Genomic DNA, 24457 nt, shown 5'->3' with positions numbered 1-24457 from the left:
TGTTCAGAAAAATTTACATAATTATATCTTCTACTTCTACTTATATAATGAGAATAAAATATTTTATAAAAATCATAGCTTTTTAAGGCTAAGCTAAGTATAGTTACGTTTTAAAAAAATACAAATATAGAACTTAAAAAAAAAAAAAACTGAGCACCGCTAGAAAAATAATTGCAACTTTGCATTTCGTTAATATTGAGGTTATTATTAAAGCAAATTACACAGAAAGAAAACTCATTGTTCACTTAAAATTAGTCTGCAAAAATTTTGATATTTTGTAACATACGCAATTCTACAAAAAAACGACAATAAATGCTTAATTATCATTTACCTACATTATTATTAATAATAAATGAATTATGTAATCGGAACATTACGGTATTAACGCTTGGTATTATTAATTGTAGAGATGGGATCAATGGTTTAAGGAAATTCAGTGTTAAAAGATTAATAAATTAGAATTGACTTTAAGTGAGTGAGAAACAAAGATGGCCGCAAAAAGAAAAGCTGGTGCACTGCTGCAACACGTACTGCCAAAGGTAACAATTTTTTTTTTATTATTTACAAAACATCTACGGCTCTAACTCATAAGGCCTACATTAAACTTTATTTACTTTATGTATTTATTATTATAGTAAATGTTATTTATAGTAAAAACACACTTTATTGGAAGGCTTCATACAATAATTTCAATGAAAATTGTACTAAAAGATCTGATTAAAATTTACGTTTGTCTTCGTTCTTGTTCAGTTTATATATATTATATATAATTTTGAATAATTCCAAGTGCAATTTCACATATAAAGACATTTTAAAATTAATAAAAGAAAATACACCATTTAAAGGACTTAAAATCTTTCGTTCACTCTAATATTCGGAAAACATATGTACATATGTGTCTTAAAATATTGGTTTTAGCTCTGACCGCAAAACTCCGTGGCTGAGAACGATGGCACCCGTTTAATACCATCTTACCTCCGCAGCTATAAAGCGTAGTAAAAATGCTATAATTAAAGGAATTTATAATGACACCCGTGGAGACTAACCGTCCGATTTCAAATGACCGTTGTACTTGTAAGGCGAAACGTGGGCGAGACGCGTTCCAAACGTGATCGGCTAGTAGACGTCGCTGCATCGAAATTGGCGCCAAAGTCAGTTTTTCCCGCTGCGGGCGGTTCGCCTTGCAAAATGGCGGAGGCTCGAATGACACGCGGTTGGCAGTCTTAAGATTAGGATAAACGTGGCTGCTACCAAGAATATTAATTGCAAAATTATTTTGAAATTTTCAATTTTTTCCGTTTACCTTATTTAAGTAGCAGTATTAGTTCATTTTGAAAATTCATTGAGGGGTATTTATTAAGTGACGAATGGATTGCAAGTATTATAATTAACACTGCACGAGTATGTACTATTAGACTGCTATTTTCTGTCGTGGAGCAGTTCTATGTCTCACCTTTGGGGGGTAGTATTTTTTAATTTTATTTAATTGCTTAAATTTGTGGACGAGCTCACAGCCCACCGGGTGTTAAGTGGTTACTGGACCCCATAGACATCTACAACGTAAATGCGCCACCTACCTTGAGGTATAAGGTCTAAGGTCTCAGTATAGTTACATGTATGGTCGTTATTACGTTAAAATTAAGTACTCGACCTACGATCTCTACGATGGTCGAGCAATCAAGTTCAGACGTCTATTGGCTCCTTTAATAATTTCACGCCACTTAGATTTTCAGCTCGTTTACTCATATACAAAAAAGTAATTTTATTTAACTATAAGTTCATTGTGATATCTAGAGATACCTGTACCGTAAGTGTAGTAAGTGTGTAAGTGTAGATTACAAGATCACATAAATAATATCTACTTGTGATTCATACAAACTATTTATTTATCGAGCTTTAAAGTTTAACTTTAACTTTAAAGTTATTTGATTACATTTTAAAATATGTAAATAATTATATTACGAATAATGACGGAAAACGATGTTGCTTGAGCGTAAATAAGCCCTAGTAGCCATTTAGCATTAAGGGTGAGCATATCGTATGGGCTAAAAAAAAACTTAAATTACATAAGTAATGATGATGACAAGAAAAAATTATTAAGGAAATAAAATAATACTATCCATGTTAATATAACTGAGTGACCAGTGAGGCGCCCGTCGACCTTGCATGCTGGCCGTACCCTAGTCTAAACATAGTTAGACACGTATAGCCTGCCTAGGCACGGACCTAGATACTTAGGTGGGGTGTAAGTTGAGTACTGACGTGTATTTCATGTACTTGAACTGCGCGACAAGATCACGTATAAAATAAAGTTTGTGTATCGCAAGCAGTTACTAGGGCTACATGAACATCTAGGAGCTAAAAGAGCATGTATTGAGTAATTCTTATTTCAAATGCATATTATGCTATGTTCTAGTAACGTAAGAGACTAAACAAAGGAATGTGTTGTGTAATAGGGAAGATTGATAGTGAACAGGAAAAACAATTGAATAAATATGTAGTCCAGTCAGGATTATCTTAAATTCTATGCAACGAACGCTTTTAAACTAATCTGTAACATGTTTATTTCATTAAATATGTTTTTTGAATATTATTTGGTTGAAAGTATTTCACGGACAATAAACATGTATTTTAACGATAAAATATAATTTACTTTTAATTTAAAAAAATTGAAAAAGATATATAAAGTATAAATAAAATAAACAAAAAATGCAATTTATCATTATTCTATCTAAATGGCATATCAATTTAGACAAGTACTAGGACATCAGAACTTCAAGGTAGTGTCCTGAGACTGTGTACATTATTCAACGCGCGCTCTCGCTGTGTAAGTACCTACGTAGGTACCCGCATTGTTTGCGTGTCCATCTAATGTAAGACTAAACTTTGCACTAGTATAAACGGATGTTTGCACCTCCGCGCGTATGTGATGCCTTGGTAATATTTAGCATGTGTGAGATTTCGCTGCCAGGAAAGGCAGGTCGTTGGCACTCAATGCTGTCGACCGATTTTTTATAAAACAAAATGTTTTTCTTTCAATAGCTATCCATTCAAAATTACAGTGTTTAAAGTAAAAAATGTTTTACGCATTGGAAGAATGATAAAATTTTGTTTAAGCTGCTCTCCGATTCGGAGTATCACTACATAGTATAAAACAAAGTCGCTTTCTCTGTCCCTATATCTGTCTGTCCCTATGTATGCTTAAATCTTTAAAACCACGCAACAGATTTTGATGCGGTTTTTTTTAATAGATAGAGTGATTGAAGAAGAAGGTTTATATGTATAATAACATCCATTGAATAGTGGAGAAATCTCTATATAAAAATAAATTGCTGTTCGTTAGTCGCGCTAAAACTCGAGAACGGCTGGACCGATTTGGCTAATTTTGGTCTTGGATTATTCGTGGAAGTCCAGAGAAGGTTTAAAAGGTAGGTAAATATGAAAATTCTCGGAATTAAATAAAAAAAAATATATCCTTTTCTTTTGTTTTAAGTTTATTTTATACAAAAGTTTAGGTCTTTTATTTATCGATTGAGGCACTACGAAGTCTGCTGGGTCAGCTAGTCAATAATAAATTACAGTTTCCGAAGCGAAGCGACGGCGGGTCGCTGGTATTTGATAAGAGCTTCAATTAGTAAATGTGTTCGAATGATTTCACTGTTCACCTACAGCTGCAAAATACTAGCACGCACTTATTACATTTTCTAGGCCCAATTTATAACTGTCACTTCGGTGCCGGCCGGCGTCGGTGAAAATATTGTTTTTACTTATCCCACGGGGTGGTCGGGGGTGTAATTACTCGGGCCAGACGCTCCGAGACCCAGGGGGTTGGAATTACGTGGTTCAACCGCGAGCTTTCTCTATGGGCGAATTTTTTCTTAATCTGACGACTTATAATCTGTTTACGATGTGTGTTCTCGAAGAAATATCGCATAATGTTTTTCTTTTTCTTCATTGAGTTCGGTGATCTTTGATTGCGACTCATTAAGGAATATTAAATATTTAAAGAATACACGTTGCTCATTACAACAAAGACATAAAATTTCATACAAAATATTATAGTTGTCGGAGGCGGTAATTAGTTTGGTAGCTAAACGAAACGCAGCAGGATTCCCGAGAGATGGCAGCACGATTGCGGTATCGTCGGAACTCGGCTAACTTCGTGCTACGACAGAGCAAAGTCGATGGAGGCGCGTAGACGCCATCACACTTACCAACCAGCCTTCTTGAAGAGCGGTGCCTCCATCCTAAGAACTGTCATTCGTTTTCGATGGCTAACGTCAAGAGAAGATTTCTAAATTGTTCTAAGACAAAAAAACGTGATTGGTGTACTCAATATTACTCTTAGCTCGATCACCCTATTCGCCCCTATGATGTCTGACGATGGTGTTAGTAATTTTGGCCTTCTCCGACATATAAAATATATTAATTTCGGTATTCAGAGTGTTTAATAGTAGCCAGGGTTTTCATGTATTATAATATAAGTTAAAATTGTTCGATGATATTATTTCATGTATGTTTTCACATACAATATATTAAAGTGTTCGTGGAATTCTTAACGATCTATACATATTGCAGGTAAACTAGTATTTCTTTGTTTATGTAAATCATGGCTGCCCAGACAACGGCCCGACCCGTGTTTTAATCAGAAAATATTTTTGGATATAAATAGTTGAGATAATATAATTTATATATGAGATAATAATAATACGGCTCTCTAGTTTTTTTAGTAAATTTAATTAGCCCGCAAAGGTATTTAGTTTAGATAGCCCTGATGTAAATAATAGCCACTACCTTGATTATGTTTGCCGTGAAGCAGTAATGCGTTTAGGTTTGAAGGGTGCGCCAGCTGTTGTACTGTAAAAACTGAAACTTAGATTAAAATTTGTTCTAGACAGACATCTCAAGGTTGGTGGCGGCATTAACGTGTTTGATGTTTTTATTTTTTATTTTTTTGGAACGAAGTTCCTTATCGCGCGTTGTGAAAGGGGGCTAGACGGAAAAAATTCTTACGAAAAGTTGTCACGACACTTTTTAGATCCGTCATTCTGACCAATCAACGTGTAGGCGCTTATCGCGTGACATTGCTCGTATCCGATTGGTCCGCGTAATGAGTACAGTTTCTCGAGATAGCGTTTCAACAATAGTAATTTAGTTCATAGTATTGTTTTTTTCTTCTTCATAATGCCGTAATTTATTATTATAACTTAAAAAAAAAATTACAATTCCTTCACTAATTAATCGAAAGGAGCTTCGTTCCATCCGGGTGTCCCTTGACACCTCTGAAGTTTTTTTGTTTTTTTTTTCCTACCAATTCGCTGTTAGCCTAAGAAGCTATTCCAGTTACGCCCGGACGGGTAGGTGAGCTCACGGGCTCAACCTGAGAGAATTTACTAACACTAGACCTAGCAAGAGTAGTTCGCAGTACCACCGGATCGGAATCGCGACCCACTGAGAAGATCCGGCGAGAAATTCAGCGGGCTGAAGTTAATGTTTATGGGCTCCGGTGACTTAAGAGCAGGGCTGTGAGCTCTTACATCCATCGTAGCAATAAATAATAATAAAACACCTAATGGTGAGTGGTTACCATCGATTCTGAACGTTAGCAATGCCAAGGAACAGTGGGAACGCTGTCAACCTCTAATAACTCTCCGAAACCTTCGTTTGTTGAAAGACATAGCGCTCGTAAAACACCGAGGAGAGAACTGAATTCCAAAGCCGGATGATAATAAATAAATAATAATAATAAATATTAATAAAAATCACGCCACGTTAACTGGTCCCGTGATAAGTTCGTAAAGAACTTGTGTTACAGGTACCAGATAACGGAAATAAATGTAAGATTTTTATTATACATATACATATATTTTAATATTTAATATACATCCATAATCCTGGAAAAGACATTTATATTTATCATACAAATATCTTCCCTTGGCGGGATTCGAACCCGCGACCCCCTTGTGCAGTGACCATGTCACTTACCACTACACCAGACAGCCGTCTCTGAAATCACTGGTATGGCTGTGTCTATGGGTTAGTTCGCTCGTCGAGCCCTTCGTCGCAAGCGACGGGTTCGACGAGGACGGTGACCGGTGCTTATGGTGCCTAAAAGCACCGTTAATGGATCAGGAGGATCCGAAGGAAAGTTTATAGAAAAGTTAACTCTTCCAATGATTGTCAGATGATACAGGAGGATCTTTTAAGGCTCGAGGAATATTGTCACCTTAATAAATTAGACCTCAACGTTTCGAAGTGTTTTGCCATGACCTTCACACATAAGACTACACCTGTTAAGTTCACATATCAGCTTATAGGAACCAATCTGGCAAATGTAGATGAATTTTGCGATTTGGGGGTAACACATGATAGGAAACTGTCTTATGAGAAGCATATAGACAATATAGTGAAAAGAGCCTATATATCATTAGGTTTTATCAAGCGGCTTGGTGCGCAATTTACTAGTGCTAAAATTTTTAAGGTGCTGTACTGTGCATATGTGCGCAGTATCCTAGAGTATTGTTCGCAGGTATGGAATCCGCGATATAAAATTTATATAAATAGATTGGAGACCATACAGACCAAATTCATGAGGTTTCTTCAATTTAAAACTAAAGTGTATGATCCCGACTACGAGACGAGATGTAGAAGGCATCACATACTTCCACTGGAGGAAAGACGTAGGATAGCTGATATTGTTCTTTATAGCAAAATAGCTCAGTCTGAGGTGGACTCGTCTTATCTTCTATCGTTGTTATGTTTAAGGGTGCCCCCGAGATCCATAATGCGCGAGAGCCGTCAATCATCTCGTCTCGGAGTACCTCGTGGTGGTACAAATTACAGACGTAATGCATTCTTTATAAGAGCTGCTAACAGTTTCAATGCTCTAGCTGACTTCCCTGAACTGGACATTTTCAACACTTCTACTAAGAGTATTAGGAGAACATTAGTCAGTCGATGGTTGAATGCAAATATTTAATTAATTATTTTCTATTTACTACGTTTTTCTGTTTTTTTTTCTCAAACTGTTTTATTTTTGTTTTAGTTTTACGTTTTACTTTAATTATTTAATTCTAGGCGATGCGACGCCACAATCGTTTATACTTTATAGTTATTTAAATGCGGAGAGATTTAAATGGTGTTTAGTTGTAAGGTTAGAGTTTATATAGTTTAAGTTCACTGTTTGTCTTCCTAATAAAATAAAATAAAAATAAAATAAAATAAAGTAATGACGTGCTTTGTTTGATTTGATTTTTTATATGTATGTCAACAACAATCTAAGATAAATAGTCCACTGAATTCTCGCTTAATCTTCTCAGTAGGTCGCGTTTCCGATCCGGTAGTAGATTCTGTGAAGCACTGCTCTTGCTAGGGCCAGTGTTAGCAACACACCCGGTTTGAGCCCTGTGAGCTCACCTAAACGTCAAGGAGAAGCTGAAATAACCTCTCAAGGCTATCAGCATAGGTAAGAAAAAAAATCGGTTGTCTGTTAAGTCGGTTTACTGACGATAGTTGAACGTGAAAACGTCATAAGAAAAGACTGATGGAATGATTTCATTTTTCAAAAGAAAATTTTAATTTTATTTCTTTGATAGATATTTTGTATGGATATAGAGAAGGAGGTAAATGGAAATCACTATTGAATTGATCAAGCTACATTTATTTGTATGCATAAATACAAGTCATCGCTCACTCACGTAGGAGAGAGACAGATGTCGAACGCTGCCGAACGCGGAGGCCGATTGTGCCTCTTTGTCGCTCATTGCGCGCTCTCGCTTGCACTTCAAGCCTTAAATGGAACGCATCAGAGCGAGGTAACGCCGCATGATTCATGTTTTTTCGTGCGTGCAGCCGGCTCCATCGAATTATAAGACGTTGTCACGTCAAAAAAAAAGATAAATTTATATGCTCTTGAGAAGCCTCGACGCTACGGCGTCTTAAGACGATCGCGTTAAGTAGTTTCCGGAATCTAAAATCTGTTACTGACATACATAATGTAGTGTTTAGTATGTAGCGTCATATCCGAAGCCTCGGGGCACGCGCTGGTACATACCGATCCGTATTTAGTACCTGCTGGCTCGGTTTATCACACTTCAAAGAACGCCAAGCGACGACTTGTAACCGCGTCTCCCTTGTAGGGCGTACCGCGATCGCGGGATGTGACTTCAATTTTCCCGGGAATATTATTTTTGGTGTTAATAATTTGAGGAAAAAAATAACGAATGCTTGTGTGTTTTTCCTTACTTACTGTACATACTTATTACGAACGTAACTTACGTATTTACTTATTATACTTGGGATACGCGAGTATTTCAATGAAATCGATACATTTTGTATAATTAACGACGTACAATATAGTTGAATTGTTCTCGAAGAAGTTCTCTTGTACTGGTGGTAGAACCTGTTGTGAGTCCGCACGAGTTAATACCACCACCCTGCTTATTTCTGTCGTGAAGCAGTAATGCGTTTCGGTTTGAAGGGTAGGGCAGTAGTTGTAACTATACTGAGACCTTAGAACTTGTAGGTGGGTGGCGCGTTTACGTTTGTAGATGTCTACGGCCTCCAGTAACCACTTAACACCAGGTGGGCTGTGAGATCGTCCACCTATTTAAGCAATAAAAAAAAGCTTTAGATTTAAGTGATATTTACTATGTATATGACATTCAATGATACATTTTGAAGAAAACGTCATTCTACCGATGTCAAATGCCTTTGATATTGGTTACACTTGCTTCAACAAAAGCGTTGAATATAATTTTCATAAAAATTAAGTCGACTAAATTCGAATAACATCATCCGAATCGTCGAAGATTCCGTTTCGTCCCATCCCTATCGTTACATCAGTAACTAGAGAAGCCGCTTTGTGAAATTCGCGATGCTTTTCGACGTAGATGCGACCCCCGTTCGGTTTTTCGAGGTCGGCCCTCCCCCTCTTACGAAGCGCGAGTGCGTCCCTAGTCGCTTCGTCTCCTCACAGCCTCTGGTAGCCTGGTATTCCTCGCGGTTTCTGAACGTAGCGTTGTTAGTTCACGCGATAAATTTCTAAACTATATGTGGGTGATTAATTATTTATTCATGGTTACCTACACACACATGACGAATTTCGTTGTGTCGTTTTAGATAACAAGCTGAGATGCGATGCTGTGGCAAACATAATAACTATCAAACGAACGGAACCAAATTATTTCTTACTAGCGGCCCGCTCCGGCTCCGCTCGGGTCTTTAACAAAAATTTCAACGATATTTGACGTTGTTTTATTTTTTTAAATAAAAGAACACTTATTGCGGCATAACTACAACAGTTAGACATATGCTGTCGCGACACTTTTTGTAATTAATAATGTGTTCTACAAAGTCGTAGTACATTATTTTATTCTATCATCAATAGTTTTCGCAGGGCACGCGATGTAAAGACTATTTTAGGTATTTTTTTACACCTTGGGTTACATTATTGGAGTTTTAGTGAAGATCACAAATTTTTTCAAATAAAATTATAGCCTATGTCACTCGGGAATAGTGTAGCTTCCAAACAGTGTAAGAATTTTTCAAATCGGTTCAATAGTTTCGGAGCCTATTCAATACAAACAAATATTTCCTCTTTATAATATTAGTTCAAAAGTATAGATTCACCAGAAAAGAAAACAAAACATGTTATTAGGCAGAAAAACGTGTTTGTAAAAATGAAAAATCGTGTATTGACATCTTGATCCGTTTGTAGTTTTGTTGTTTTGGTTAACTGATAAATTAATCTGATTACTTAGAAAGGAATGGCTTTGTTTCGCTGTTGCGAGTCGATGTCAGCTTTCCACGGAGATCCCGTTTAAGTATCTTAAGATGTATTCGTGACTTTTTTTCTTATGTCGTGAAAAAAACTTTCGTCTCGAAGCCGAATTACACTATATATTATTTAAGGCGACGCGTACACTATATTGAAAGAACGGAGGATGTTTTAATGTAGTTTGGCCCCAACGAGTTTTGGCCGTGGCAACTATTTTTGTACATTCAATAATCGTCATTGTCCCCGCTGACAGGTAGCAGCCGGCCCGGGTAAATCAATGCTGGCTATGTACAACAGTCATCGCTTATGTACTCCTGGTACATAAAGCGCGTATGTATTGGTATAGTGGATACGCGTGTACGTAGATAATCTCGTCATAGCTCGCACCCGTTATGGTATTACTGTGTGAGGGTGGAGAGGGCCCGATCCCCGCGAGCACCACAAGGGGGCGCTGGCCGTTTTAAAAATATCCAAGCGAAAGCACCGAGCATGCACGGCGTTAAAGGAAGCCGTTTATTTTCGAAAACCAAAAGACTTCTAACCTTCTGCGTTCCTGGTACAAGCGGACAAAAGTTATACTTTTATTTTTACAAAAAAGTCAATAAAAAGTTAGTTTTAAAAGCGAAGCGAATAAGATTTACTGGTGGTAGGACCTCTTGTGAGTCCGTTCGGGTAGGTACCACCACCCCGCCTATTTCTGCCGTGAAGCAGTAATACGTTTCGGTTTGAAAGGCGGAGCAGCCGTTGTAATTATACTGAGACCTTAGAACTGATATCTCAAGGTGGGTGGCGCATTTACGTCGTAGATGTCTATGGGCTCAAAAAACCATTTAACACCAGGTGGGCTGTGAGCTCGCCCACCTATCTAAGCAATAAAAAAAAAGAAAAGAAAATATTTTTGGCATGGACGCAGAGAATCGCAAAGTTTTTCATCGGTGAGCTCATAAGTTGGTTCTTTAAAAAACATTTCTAATATCTTAGCGATTCATTGAAATTAATATCACTACATAGTAAAACAAAGTCGCTTTCACTGTCCCTATATCTGTCTGTCCCTATGTATGCTTAAATCTTTAAAACTACGCAACGGATTTTGATGCGGTTTTTTTTAATAGATAGTGATTGAAGAGGAAGGTTTATATGTATAATAACATCCATTAAATAGTGAAGAAATCAATAATAAATTATAGTTTCCGAAGCGAAGCGACGCCCTCGTTAGTTGCTAGTCTATACTTCTATACTTATATTATAAAGAGGAAAGATTTGTTTGTTTGTTTGTTTCGAATAGGCTCCGAAACTACTGGACCGATTTGAAAAATTATTTTTCCATTAGAAGCCGACATTGTCCCTGATGAACATAGGCTACTTTTGTTAATTTTTTTTTTATTTTTATTTTTTGGTTTCATGTGTGTTTTAATGTTTCCGAAGCGAAGCGAGAGCGGGTCGCTAGTGTACAATAAATACAAGCCCCCGAAACGTACTGAACCGATCGAATGCATACATAACCTAGTTCCTGTTGATATTGAATCTGTATAAAACTATTTACGAGCCAATAATTGCGAAGCCCGGAATGTTACGAAGCTAAAGGCATATTGTCGACTGTTTACCGCCAATAAACCTCTTCAACAATAACGCACAAAAGAAATAAAAAATCAAAACATCATCACACAAATCTCGAAATCAATACACCTAATTTGTTCACGTGTAAACAAGGTACATTAAGGATGTGCTCTTAAATGTCTCATTATCGATGAAATGACATGCATTGACATTTGATTTTCGGAACGCATTGGAAATTCGTATTTTGTTCGTATTTTCATAATTGGTCGCGGGGTGGCGCTGGCGGTGGGTGGTGCCGCGGGCGTCATCGCGCCCCTCGCGTGGGTATTTAATGATTATACGCTGACTGCCACCTGATTGCTGCCACTATGCTGTGCTGTCGATGATTGCCCGTTGTCGATGTTGATTAATGAAGGCGTCCATATTTTAGTGGCCAACGCCGTAACTTGGATTTCACGAGAACGGTTTTTGATGAAGATGAATGCTTCAGAACGCTTTTAAATAATTAAATAATCGCTCTGAGGCCAAAATCAATTTCCTGCTTTACAACTTACGCGTATAGATTTCTTAAAAATCTATGATAAGGGAAATTGAAAAAAAAAACCTCAAGATTGAAATTTGAATCTGATTGAATTTTGAGTGTTACGATAAACTCAGTCGGTTCTCATAATGTAGAATCGTATTAATTACAGTTAGCGAGCATCGCCTCATCGACAACTAATTATCGATAAACGAATACCGTACTCGATATCACATTGTCACATCACTGCGAAAATCGCGGGGTGGTATACGAGTAACGCGGGGGGTGAGGGGGGGAACACCGCAGTACATAGACCATCGGTACATACCAGTCTTCATATATAACATTGGATTCCCGAAATTTTGCAGTTATTTTGTATGGAAAACTAGGTTATACTGTGATTTCATACCTAACATCATTTTAACTACACTGTGGATATTGACAAGAAAATAAATGAATAAAAATTTTTATCGGTTTTTATTGAGTAAAAGTTGTAGGTACATATACTATTACACATTTATTACATAGATATTACATAGCAGTGAAATAATGTATGCAGTCTGTTGGTTTAATAACTTCATATGAAAATGAACTTGTGATAAATACACCTTTTTCTGTCTCACCTAGGAAAGCCACGAAAAAAAATATCGAAATTATTTGATCGATGTAATTCTTCATATCAGTTTTTTTTTTAATTAATTACTTATGTCGTTGCTCAAGTTTCCGCCCCTCCGGTTGTTAAGTGGCTACAGAAGCCAGTGTGAATGTCGCGACCTACCTACCTATAAAGGATGTGATTCCTTAGTCGTGGAAGTGAACACGTGTTAAGTTTTTGGAGTTTACTCCTTTAGAATCGATTTACATATATAGGCCCGGGGTATGAAAATTATGGGGACCAAAATCGTACTAGCATGTCACACGAAATGCGTTATGCGCATTTCGTGTGACATGCTAGTACATGCGCCGGCAGTCCGCCACAAAGCCTCGTACTGATCGCGCGTTTCTCTCATTATTGTATTTTCATATATTTGTTAGTCGTTTGTTTTGTGTCTCGTTAATTTGTTAATAATCTGTAGTGTATCGTGTTGTCGTAATATAGAACTATTTCTCGTATTGTTTCGTTTAATTTTTTATATCCAGTAAACTCCAGTCGTGCGTCGGAGCGGACACACACACTTTTTTTTTTATTTATTGCCCTTGTGGGCAGACGATCATACTGATGGTGAGTGGTTACCGTCGCCCATGGACATCAGCAAAGCCAGGGGCAGAGCCAAGCCGCTGCCAACCGTGCCAGTTTCCTTAAAGAAATAGGTAGGTTTCCGTGCGACATAAGCATTGGAATCGTCACATCGCTTGATACGAATAGGTACATCCGGCGTCTTGTTCTTAGGCCACTTCGGGTGTTCTTATGGTCTTTTGCGCGTTATTTTGAAACATTTATATCACATTTCACAAAAAGCCCTGACAAGTACCGGCTACAAACCCAACGGACTTATCTTTAACTTTCTTTTCTTTTGTTTGAAAGAAGAGCGGACTTTAATTAAATTATTAATTATTAGTTACCGACATTAACATCCAAAAAAATGTTAGATCGATCTCTCAACACACTTCCTTTCATACAAATATGACTAAATAAACTCATCATCTTATTTGTAATAATAATCTATAATTAATGACATTGATTTTGCTGAGAAAAACTGAAAATATAAGTTTTCAACATGACGAATCTTGCGTATATTATTGCTGTAATATTATATCTGACGTTTGGGATATTTTTGAGTTCTCGTAGTCATAAATGGTTATTTATCTAATATATAAAATTCTCGTGTCACAATGTTCGTTCCCATACTCCTCCGAAACCGCTTGACCGGTTCTCATGAAATTTTTTATGCATATTCAATAAGCCTGAGAATCGGCTACTATCTATTTTTCATACACCTAAGTGATTAGGGTTGTCCACCCCTAACATATTTTTTTATTTGGACTTTTTTTTTTGTTATAATGAGGTATTATGTGGTTGAATGAGGTTTTGTTATTTTTATTATATATTCCCTCAACGTTCACAGCGCTACATGCCTCTTTCACTCATTTACCACATCCTTACACACTTACAATAAGTTAGTTTTTTTTTCTACACTAGAAATTCCCTAGAAATCTTATATATGGCAAAACAATGTTTGCCGGGACAGCTAGTTTATTTATGTATTTACTACAGGAAGAATCAACAGCCAATTAATATAGTATAATAATATAATAAATAATAGAAACAAAAAGTCAATTAAAGGTTCCCACCAATATAAACAAATTTAAACACTAGAGAAATAGATTAAGCTGATATTTGTCGAGATTTGCATATGATCTTAATTAACCTTTTAGTTTTCTCTATAAAATGATAAATGGAAAAAATATAATAATAACAATAATGCATAACAGCAAAAGAAAATAATACAAATTAAATTACCCCCAAGTCTCAAAATCGAACTGGTAACAGTTAAATATTACATTTAATTAGAAGCAAATAATGGTATTTGATTCCTCCGCTAACAACGCAATCTCTACTAGACAATGAAAGCGCGGGGTATACGTAATAATCTTGTAGCTTATTTACATATATAGACGATACATAGACAGACAAGTTGTCAGCTTCATGCCGGCACAATATATCTCTTTATATGCTAAACTAGGACTGTATACATATAGCATGTGAGAAAATTTGCTTATGAAGCCAAAACGGTAAGAAATGTTTATGGTAATTCATATTTTTTATTGCTTAAATGAGTGGACGAGCTCACAGCCTACCAGGTGTTAAATGGCTACTGGAGCCCATAGACATCTACGACGTAAATGCGCCACCCACCTTGAGATATAAGTTATAAGGCCTCAAGTATAGTTACAACGGCTGCCCCGCCCTTCGAACCGAAACGCATTACTGCTTCACGGCAGAAATAGGCAGAGTGGTGGTGCCTACCCGTGCGGACTCACAAGAGGTCCTACCACCAGATTCGATATAGAAAAACGGCGATTGCTATCTGTCATTCAGATGATTCACTAATGCGTCAATAATTACCAGTTTCCTCACATTATATACATCACCTTTGTTCATACGTATGTGTGTGTGTGATAATGCGTATGTACATATATACACACGCACGACTGCACCTTATCTGTCATTGAGCTGTAATTAATTACCAACTAAATTGCATCGCTCAGTATACGACCTACAAATAGTTAGGGAGCGTTCACGATGTTACGAATTGGTGACGCGTTTTAAATCTGGACTATCTCTATTTCGAATGATGCTTTTCTTTTTTTTTATTGCTTAGATGAGTGGACGAGCTCACAGCTCAACTGGTGTTAAGTAGTTACTGGAGCCCATAGACATCTACAACGTAAATGCGCCACTTACCTTGAGATATAAGGTCTCAAGTATAATTACAACGGCTGCCCCACTACTCAAACCGAAACGCATTACTGCTTCACGGCAGAAATAGGCAGAGTGGTGGTACCTACCCGCGCGTACTCGCAAGAGGTCCTACCACCAGTAAAAATGCTAGTAAAAATAAAATGCTACTAAAAATGATGCCAGTGCTATGTTATTTTTGTAGTTAAGTTGAGGGTAGTATTAAAATTTACTGAATGACTACAAATGACACTTTTATTGTAGGGAGCATTGTAAGTAGCTTAAATACTAACAAAAGAAGCCCTAACAATGGATATAGCCATGACAACATTACAGAATAAAACTCACAATATTCAAAATTTTGCGAACTTTATTGAGGAGATACCTTCAAGAATTTCTATGTATTATGATCCAACGCGTGGGCTAATCGTTAATACAATAAGTCTACAAGCTTCGATAACCACCTAAAACAAGATTGGCCATGAGCTACGCCAATCGCCGATGATAAAACTAGTTAAATTCGAATAGATTCTGTTTTCTGAATACTTATTTCTCGAAAAGAACCCACACATTTAATTTACAAGAGAAATTTAACTCTTCACTAGGCCAAACAATATTTGCATCAAAAATAAAGCATTACCGTACACATGTAAAGTCGTACAAGAAAACAGTTATTAACGAATGAGTAATTTGTTATTGGTGGTAGAGTGAATTGTGAGCCCACTTAGCTGGATACATCTCCTCGCAATTTTTTTCTCATGGTAACGCTTATTTAAGTCCGCCCGGGTAATTACCGCTATCCTGTTTATTTCTGCTGTCAAACAACCATACATTTCGGGTTTAGGAGTGGGTCAGCTGTTATACAATACGCTTGTGATTCCTCATCATCATCATCATAGTCGGCTACTCTTGGCAGAGCAGTCGTGGTCATGTGGAGTCCTTGTTTATTAAAGCCACAGCTGTTCTCCATAGTTCGCGAGCTGGGACTTGGCTCACGTACTCGTTAAATGGAGTTTTGGTAAGAGTTTTTATCTGATCAGTCTAGCGCATGAGGGGTTCTTCCACGAGATCTTTTACCACCCTACATGTTTCAAAATGGGGGTTTGCATTCTCTTTGTTCTATCTATGGGCGCCGGTAACTATTTCCTTCTAGATTTTTTTTATTTTTTTATTGCTTTGATGGGTGGATGCGCTCACAGCCCACGTGGTGTTAAGTAGTTACTGGAGCCCATAGACATCTACAACGTAAATGCGCCACCCACCTTGAGATAAAAACCTAAGGTTTCAAGTATAGTTACAACGGCTGCCCCACCCTTCAAACCGAAACGCATTATTGCTTCACGGCAGAAATAGGTAGGGTGGTGGTACCTACCCGCGCGGACTCACAAGAGGTCCTACCACCAGTAAAAGGAGTAGAAAAGTAGATGGATCGAGAGCGCGCTTACTGAACCACGCCATAAAAATTTGAAGAACGAATGTGTTTTTATTTATACGCGCAAATACAATGTTGCTTTGCAGACGCAGGGTGCGGCCGTCCTAATGCATACAAAGCCTAAGGGTCAACGGATATTTAGTGTCCGCATAGCAGATGCGGTCCTTGGCCACCACCCTAAGACGGTCGATATCTTGTCACCCCACCTAACTCCTAGCGCCCATGTGCACCTGGTACTTGCATCGTTAATATGTACTATTATAAATGTGGTTGTTATTGCTGGAATTTTAGTCGATTTTCAGATATGACGAGTTTGTCACCAATGTAGAGACAGTTGACGATTTTTGAAATGTTAAATCATTATATCTATATATTAATACGTGAAGCAAAAACTTTGTATCCCTTTTTATGAAAATTGCGCGGACGGAGGAGTATGAAATTTTCCACACTTATAGAGAATATAGAGAAGAAGTGCACAATGCTAATTTTTTTTAAAAATAATGCATATAAGATACATTAAATCAATAAAGAAAACATTACACACACTACATACCATGTATTTGACGCACACACGCATGCATACTATTTATTGTCAAACTTTTGTTCTTGACGTCTGTGGTCAAATTGAGAATTGAATAAATATTGTTTGTCTTTATTAATATTTTTTTATAGTGTAGCCTTGGCGAAATTTGTGATTATAGAAGTATAAAATACAATCATAATAGTGTACCAACTTATTATACAATTCCAATTAATTATAATCGAATTTCGACTACTGCGGGACCTCTAGTTAATTTTAAATTCGCTTCTTTCTGTTCTTTGTTTTCGTTTTATGACCTAAATAATTAATTCTTATTTAATTACTTTATTTTATTGTTTGATATTTAAATTAATTAATATATTTACTGATTGCATTTAATGTAAATAATTTTGAATAATATTTGCACGCCGACCTGGTAGAACACGTTGTTCTATAAAATAACTATCAACTTTGTAAAGCTAGCCTTTTTAGCTAATAAAGTTTGATTTGATTTGAGAGAGAGAGAGAGAGAGAGAGTATTCTTTATTGTACACCAAAAAACAAATAAACAGTGCGATACATTAAAAACAAAAAAGTACAATTGGCGGTCTTATCACTAAGAGCGATCTCTTCCAGACAACCATCAGGTGGACATGAATCATTTGGAAACGAACTACGCGCGGTGTACCATTCCAGTGAAATACATATACATATATGTACACATACATATACACATACATATCTCCGTAAATATACATACAATTAATACAAAGTATTATAATATAATAATAATTATTAAAAATAAAAAAATAAAAAATAAATAAATTTGATTGGGTTCTTTGTACTTACCAACGTTTTGATTATACTGTTTTAATGGTTAAGAAATTTTATGATTACCTTTAATGACCAGAATGTAAAGAAAAAAATATTGGTTCGTTAGTAGTATTGCCATACCGAAGGGTAATATAATTCCACCTACATATTTCTGTGTTGCGAATCATTAATTTTTTTATTTTGTTTTATTACTTAGATGGATGGACGAGCTCACAGCCCACCTGGTGTTAAGTGGTAGTGGAGCTCATAGACATTTACAACGCAAATGCGCCACCCACCTTGAGATATAAGTTCTAAGGTCTCAGTACAACGGCTGCCCCACCCTTCAAGCCGAAACGCATTACTGCTTCACGACAGAAATAGACAGGGTGGTGGTACCTACCCGTGCGGACTCACATGAGGTCCTACCACCAGTTTTTTCATTAAGCCATATGACAATACCATTCACATCGTATGCTAAGGCGAGCGTTGACATTCACTTTGTGAAGTCTATCGTATCTGGCAAGCACTTAAGGTCGTGTGGAACGCGACACCTTAAGTTTAAAAAAAAAATACAAATAGGAGAAAGAAACATTATCAATTCTATAGTTTCTAAGTTTAATAGATAAGTAGGTCGTTTTTTCTGCTATAGCCAGTAGCCATCATATAACACAAGATATTTGACAGATGCCTGAACCTAGTTAATGGCATTTTAAAGATAAGATTACATATATACAAATTCTGAACAATAACATCCAAACTACAAAGCTTTTGGGCCCCGGAAAGCAGGTAGGTACTTCAGTAGACAGTGGTTCCCATTTTCGTAATAACATGTAATAATCACCAGTAGAGACTGATGCAGCGAGAAATGATTGAAAAAGAAAAAGTATAAAAAGAAATTCAATTCATCATTTCAAACATGACACCACATCTATATATCTAACCTAACCTAAAATCTAATGCAAAATGCGCTATTTTTGATAATTGTGCAATTTCGCGTTTTTGTTAAGAATACGTTATTAGATTGGAATTGTTTAGTGAACTCTGCAAATTTGTGGTTGCAACATTTATCACTTAAAGTTATGATTATTTTATAACGTAACTTGATGTGTATTCACGAGTGCTCACGGATAAGCAGCCCTTGAGCATTATATGTGCTATAGTTGAGCACGTTTTTGGGTTCGGGCGATCTTTCACGAAGAAAGCTAATGTTGGCATAGCGATATAGAGGTATTAGCGCAGGTTAACTCGGGACGCAGTTTGTATTATATTTCTGGGAAAGACCAACGACCAACTCTGGCCACGTCCTTACGGATCCATCAGATCCAATAACTTTTGCATTAGACGCCTTCAGCTTAAGGAGCAGGCTTAGGGACCCCGGTAACTACTCGTCGAACTCGACAAAGAGTTCGACGTGCAACCTAACCATGCATCAGCTCGCTGAGTTTCTTGCCGGATCTTCTCAGCGGGTCGCGATTCCGATCCGGTAGTAGATTCATTAGCGAAGCAGCTGCTCTTGAGTTGTTAGGTCTCCTTCGGAGGCGCTCGGGCAGCTGTTAAGAAATCCCACCCATTCTGGCTGAGCCTCTGCTCGCCCACCTGTCCTGGTGAAACTGGAAAGGCCACCAGTAATCCTTCAATCATAAAAAAAGACCAACTCTGGAGTTGGATTAAATAACTCCTTACCCTCTGGAGCTCGAATTATAAACCCAAATTTCTTCTATTTTACTGTGACAATTACATTGAAAAGTAAAAATAAATAATAGTTTAAAAAAACTAAAAAAATAGGCTTTCATAGAAAATCCAACTAAAAAATAGAAAATAAATTTAATAATAAATTTGAATTAAAAATAGTGTAAGAAAAAATGATTTTATCTTAAAAAAAAGCGTGGGGTGCATGGTATCAGTAGTTATAAATATTTTATGAACAGACATGAGTAGAAGGGTTATTTTGATAATATCCTGAAAAGCACCCTACGCTTTGTTACAATAAAATAATTTTTTCTTTCACTATTTTATATTCAAATTTATTAAAATTTATTTTCAATTTTTTAGTTGGATTTTCTATAAAAGCGTATTTTTTTTAACTATTATTTATTATTCATTTTTTAGTTGAATTTCAATTTTTTCATATATTTTTTAAATATTGAATTGTCATCGGTCCTTAATAAGTATGCCAAATTTCGAGTTAATCCGACGTTTTGAAGGGGGTAAAAATCATGTTCAAAGATTCCGTTACATACTACGTACTACATACGTCTGAAGCTAATAAAAGCGTATTCATAAATAAAATTACCTAAAAGGTCAAGGTTAGTAACTATTCGAACGTGTACAAATTATTTCAAAAATATTCGTCAGAGATTGAATTTAAACTGCTTGTTCGTATGCCCGCGTAATAACAATAACTAGTGGTCCCGCAGTAGTCGAAATTCGACTATAATTAATTGAAATTATAAGTTTGAACATTATTATGGTTCTATTGTCAAAGACTATTTATTATACTTCTATAATCACAGATTTCGCCAAGACTACACCTTAGACAAATATTTACAAAGACAAACAATATTTAATCTATTCTCAATTTGACCATAGACTTTATGCAATATGAAAAGTTTGACAATAAACAAATAGTATGCCTGCGTGCGTGTGTCAAATACATGGTAGTGTGTGTAATGTTTTCTTTATTGATTTAATGTATCTTTTATGTATTATTTTAAGAAAATATAGGATTGTGCACTCCTTCTCTATATTCTCTATAAGTGTAGGAAAAATCGTACTCTTCCGTCCGCGCAATTTTCGTAAAAAGGGGTACAAAATTTTTGCTTCACGTATTAATATATAGATATAATCCTGTAATACTTAGGTTTGAAGCGCTTGTAATGCAAAGTCACTATAAAGACAAGCTTCCACTTGTTGAATAGAAATCTTCGTTTGTTTTCGTGAGTTAGTCAGCTGATGCGTGAAGCTAAAATGCTGCTTCGTGTAGAAAAAGCCTTATATAATTTAAAATTACCTTTTTAAAATTTTCTCAATTGATAGTCTGTAAAGTTTATAGGTGTATTGTTCTATTTTTAAAAGTTTAAAGGCAATATAGAAAATAAATTGTTTTAAAATTGTTGTCTCACTGTGAGGAAAAAATGTTGATGACATTTTTCCATTGATGCAACGCTTTATTTTGTTTTCTTTGCAACAATGGTATGTTGCATGGTATATAGTTATTAATTGTTTTAAGAAAATGAAAAGATTTAAAACATTCTGATTGCGCTATTTATTATAGCATATTTGCAAGATCTTCAACAATTGACCATTGAATTTTGAGTCCTTTATGTTATGCCATTTTGCATACAAACTTTAGAAACTAAATTATTAACATTGAAAATAAGTGAACAGATACGCATAATTTGTACAATAGACGACCGCTTCCATAGAAATTCCGAAAAAAATACAGCAGGTAATTTCTGATGATGTGTTTGTGTAGGAGCAGGGACAACTATCTTCAGATATTTCAGCAGTGAAAATATAAACTACCCATGCGAACAAAACAGAGTACGTCCTACCGAATTCCGTGTTCTTACTTAATTTGTAGTAACAACCGATAGATAATACACACTTAATATAGTATATAATGTCTTACGGCACACAAGCATTTTAATCGAAATGTTCATTGACGATTCTCAACTCGAAGAGGCTCAGCTTGACATTTGACAATGCGAAAATCCAGTATGATATATTCCTGGCGTAGACGAATTATTTTACACGCTTATTTTACACCGATTTTTTTGGGACACTGTGAATCTATGTGTGTAATCTGTGTGCCATCTCTCTTTCTCTTTGATCTCCAAATATCTTTGAATATCATCTTCATTACTCTAAATGTGTAAAATGTGTGCCCGATTAATCATGAATATTTTAAAATACGAACATAGACACATTTTCTTGAAGACAAACTTAACAAACATAAATAAATATGTGAACTGGTTCGATACCAGCCATAAGGAGGAGTATAATAATATCATTAAGTGAGTATTTATTCACTGTGTTAAGACCCCAAGTTAAAGACAAAATTTGAGCCTTAAAGGTAATAAACTTGACGTGACGTTGGGAGAGCTAACTCGACTAAAGTGAGATAAAGAAGTATCCATATGCCTAAATTTCACGTGTTTTATAAATAGTTTGTGCATAGTCATATCGAGCGAGATCCATATGCCTAAATTTCACGTGTTTTATAAATAGTTTGTGCATAGTCATATCGAGCGAGATCGTGGGACTGCTAATTAATAGCTTTTGCAGCAGGCATTTGGGAAGGACTCAATAAAAAAAAACAAATTGTAATAAATAGTCAGATAGTAATGTGTTAGGTTTTTAAGTTACTAGTATCGATTATAAGTAATACTGGTGGTAGGACCTCTTGTGAGTCCGCACGGGTAGGTACCACCGCCCTGCCTATTTCTGCCGTGAAGCATTCATGCTTGAAGGGTGGGGCAGCCGTTGTAACTATACTTGAGACCTTAGAACTTATATCTCAACGTGGGTGGCGCATTTACGTTGTGGATGTCTATGGGCTCCCGTAACCACTTAACACCAGGTGGGCTGTGAGCTCGTCTACCCATCTAAGCAATAAAAAAAAAATCATAATGTATGATTTTTTGTTTACTTAAGATTTAATAATAAATATTAATAGTAACATTTTAGCGCCCCATTCTGTTCGCACAATATAACAATGCACGTGTGTATGGTTCTGAGTGGAATACGAAGGACACATTCGGAATAAATTTTCATTGAGATCTTTAACAATCGTTGCGCGCTTGTTTTAGTATTTTGTATGTTTACGTAAAACAAACAACTCAACATTACAGTGTAAGATATTTTTTTACTACTCTTGGCAGAGCAGTTGTGGTCATGTGGAATTCTTGTTTATTAAAGCTTCGACAGCTGTTCTCCATAGGTCGCGGGGCTGGGGCTTATAGCTGGGGCTTGGCCCATGCACTCGTTAAAGGGGGTTTTGGTAAGGGTTTTTATCTGATAAGTCCGGCGCATGGGGTTTCTTCCACGAGATCTTTTACCATCCTGTATGTCCCACCCGTGCGGACTCACAAGAGGTCCTACCACCAGTAAGAAGAAGGGGTATTCATATTAAAAAAAAGATTATTTTGCACACTAGCTTTAATTACTATTGCTATGTTTAGTTACAAAACCGATAAATACGGATCATTTGGAACCTCTGGGTCTGCGGAGGGAATTCGATTCCCTCTGTATTTTGTACCGTATCTTCCATGGGGAGTGCTCTGAGGAATTGCTTGAGAGGATACCATCATCTCGTTTTTACCATCGCACCGCCCGCCGGTAGAGTTCATCCATACTTTCTGGAGCCGCTACGTTCATCCACAGTGCGTTTTCAGAGGTCTTTTTTGCCACGTACCATCCGGCTATGGAATGAGCTCCCCTCCACGGTGTTTCCCGAGTGCTATTACACATCCCTCTTCAAACGAGGCTTGTGGAGAGTACTTAACGATAGGCAGCGGCTTGGCTCTGCCCCTGGCATTGCTGATGTCCATGGGTGACTTTAACCACTCACTATCAGGTGGGCCGTATGCTCGTCTGCCTACAAGGGCAATAAAAATAAATAAATCCTGTGGTTAAAATTTATCCGTCGCATTACTGCAAACAAACGGGGTCAGCCTAGTCAACCTAGGTGGTACCAGGACAACAGAACACATGAGGTGGTGTATATCTATATTTAGTGATTGTCCATTTGAAGCTCGATCGATTTGCGTTCGCGGACAGGAGCGTTGACCGCCCCAGCACGCAGCCTGCCGGCGATTCGCTAATTTATTAATTATTGAAACCCGCCAACTTGTGTATACCCTGATTTTTACTTTCGTGGATGGGCTGGTTCTCACGGTGCATCGTGGTGTAAGGGTCTCTACATAGCCCTTTAAAGGCTGAATAGTATTAATGCGTTCCGGCTTCAAGGGTGAGACTGCTGTTGTACTATTGAACTGAGATTTAGAACTCTTGTCTCAAATGGGTGGTGGCATTTACGTCTTTGATGCCTGATGGTTTCAGTAACCACTTAACAACAGACGGACAGTAAGCTCTTTCATCGGTCTAAGCAGTAAAAAATATAAACATGCTTATCGTGACAAGAATTCCAGGATTTTTCGCTCTAGTAATATGTATGTGGCGGTATATGGACATCCTATCGCCAATACGCCAATATCGCCAACCAAACTAAGTAAACTGATAATCTTTGCGTGTTCCGTTCTATTACAATATCTTTGATTGTGAAGCTTTCAGCGTGCTTGGATCACTTTACTGGTGGTAGGACCACTTGTGAGTCCGCGCGCGTAGGTACCACCACCACGCCTATTTCTGTCGTGAAGCAGTAATGCGTTTCGGTTTGAAATGTGGGGCAGCCGTTGTAACTATACTGAGAC

The 24457-nt window shown here is 36.8% G+C and overlaps 1 protein-coding gene across 5 annotated transcripts in view; it reads left to right on the top strand.

Moving 5' to 3' along the window:
* The window catches only part of LOC101736030 (nucleolar protein 4), a 175740-nt gene that overhangs the window by 137522 nt on the left and 13761 nt on the right, over window positions 1-24457 (top strand). The window lies entirely within an intron of this gene.

The sequence above is a fragment of the Bombyx mori genome, chromosome 20, assembly GCF_030269925.1.
Source record: "Bombyx mori chromosome 20, ASM3026992v2".
NCBI classification, from domain to species: Eukaryota; Metazoa; Arthropoda; class Insecta; order Lepidoptera; family Bombycidae; genus Bombyx; species Bombyx mori.
The sequence above is the reverse complement of the archived record's forward strand: the minus strand, read 5'-3'. Positions and strand labels throughout refer to the sequence as shown.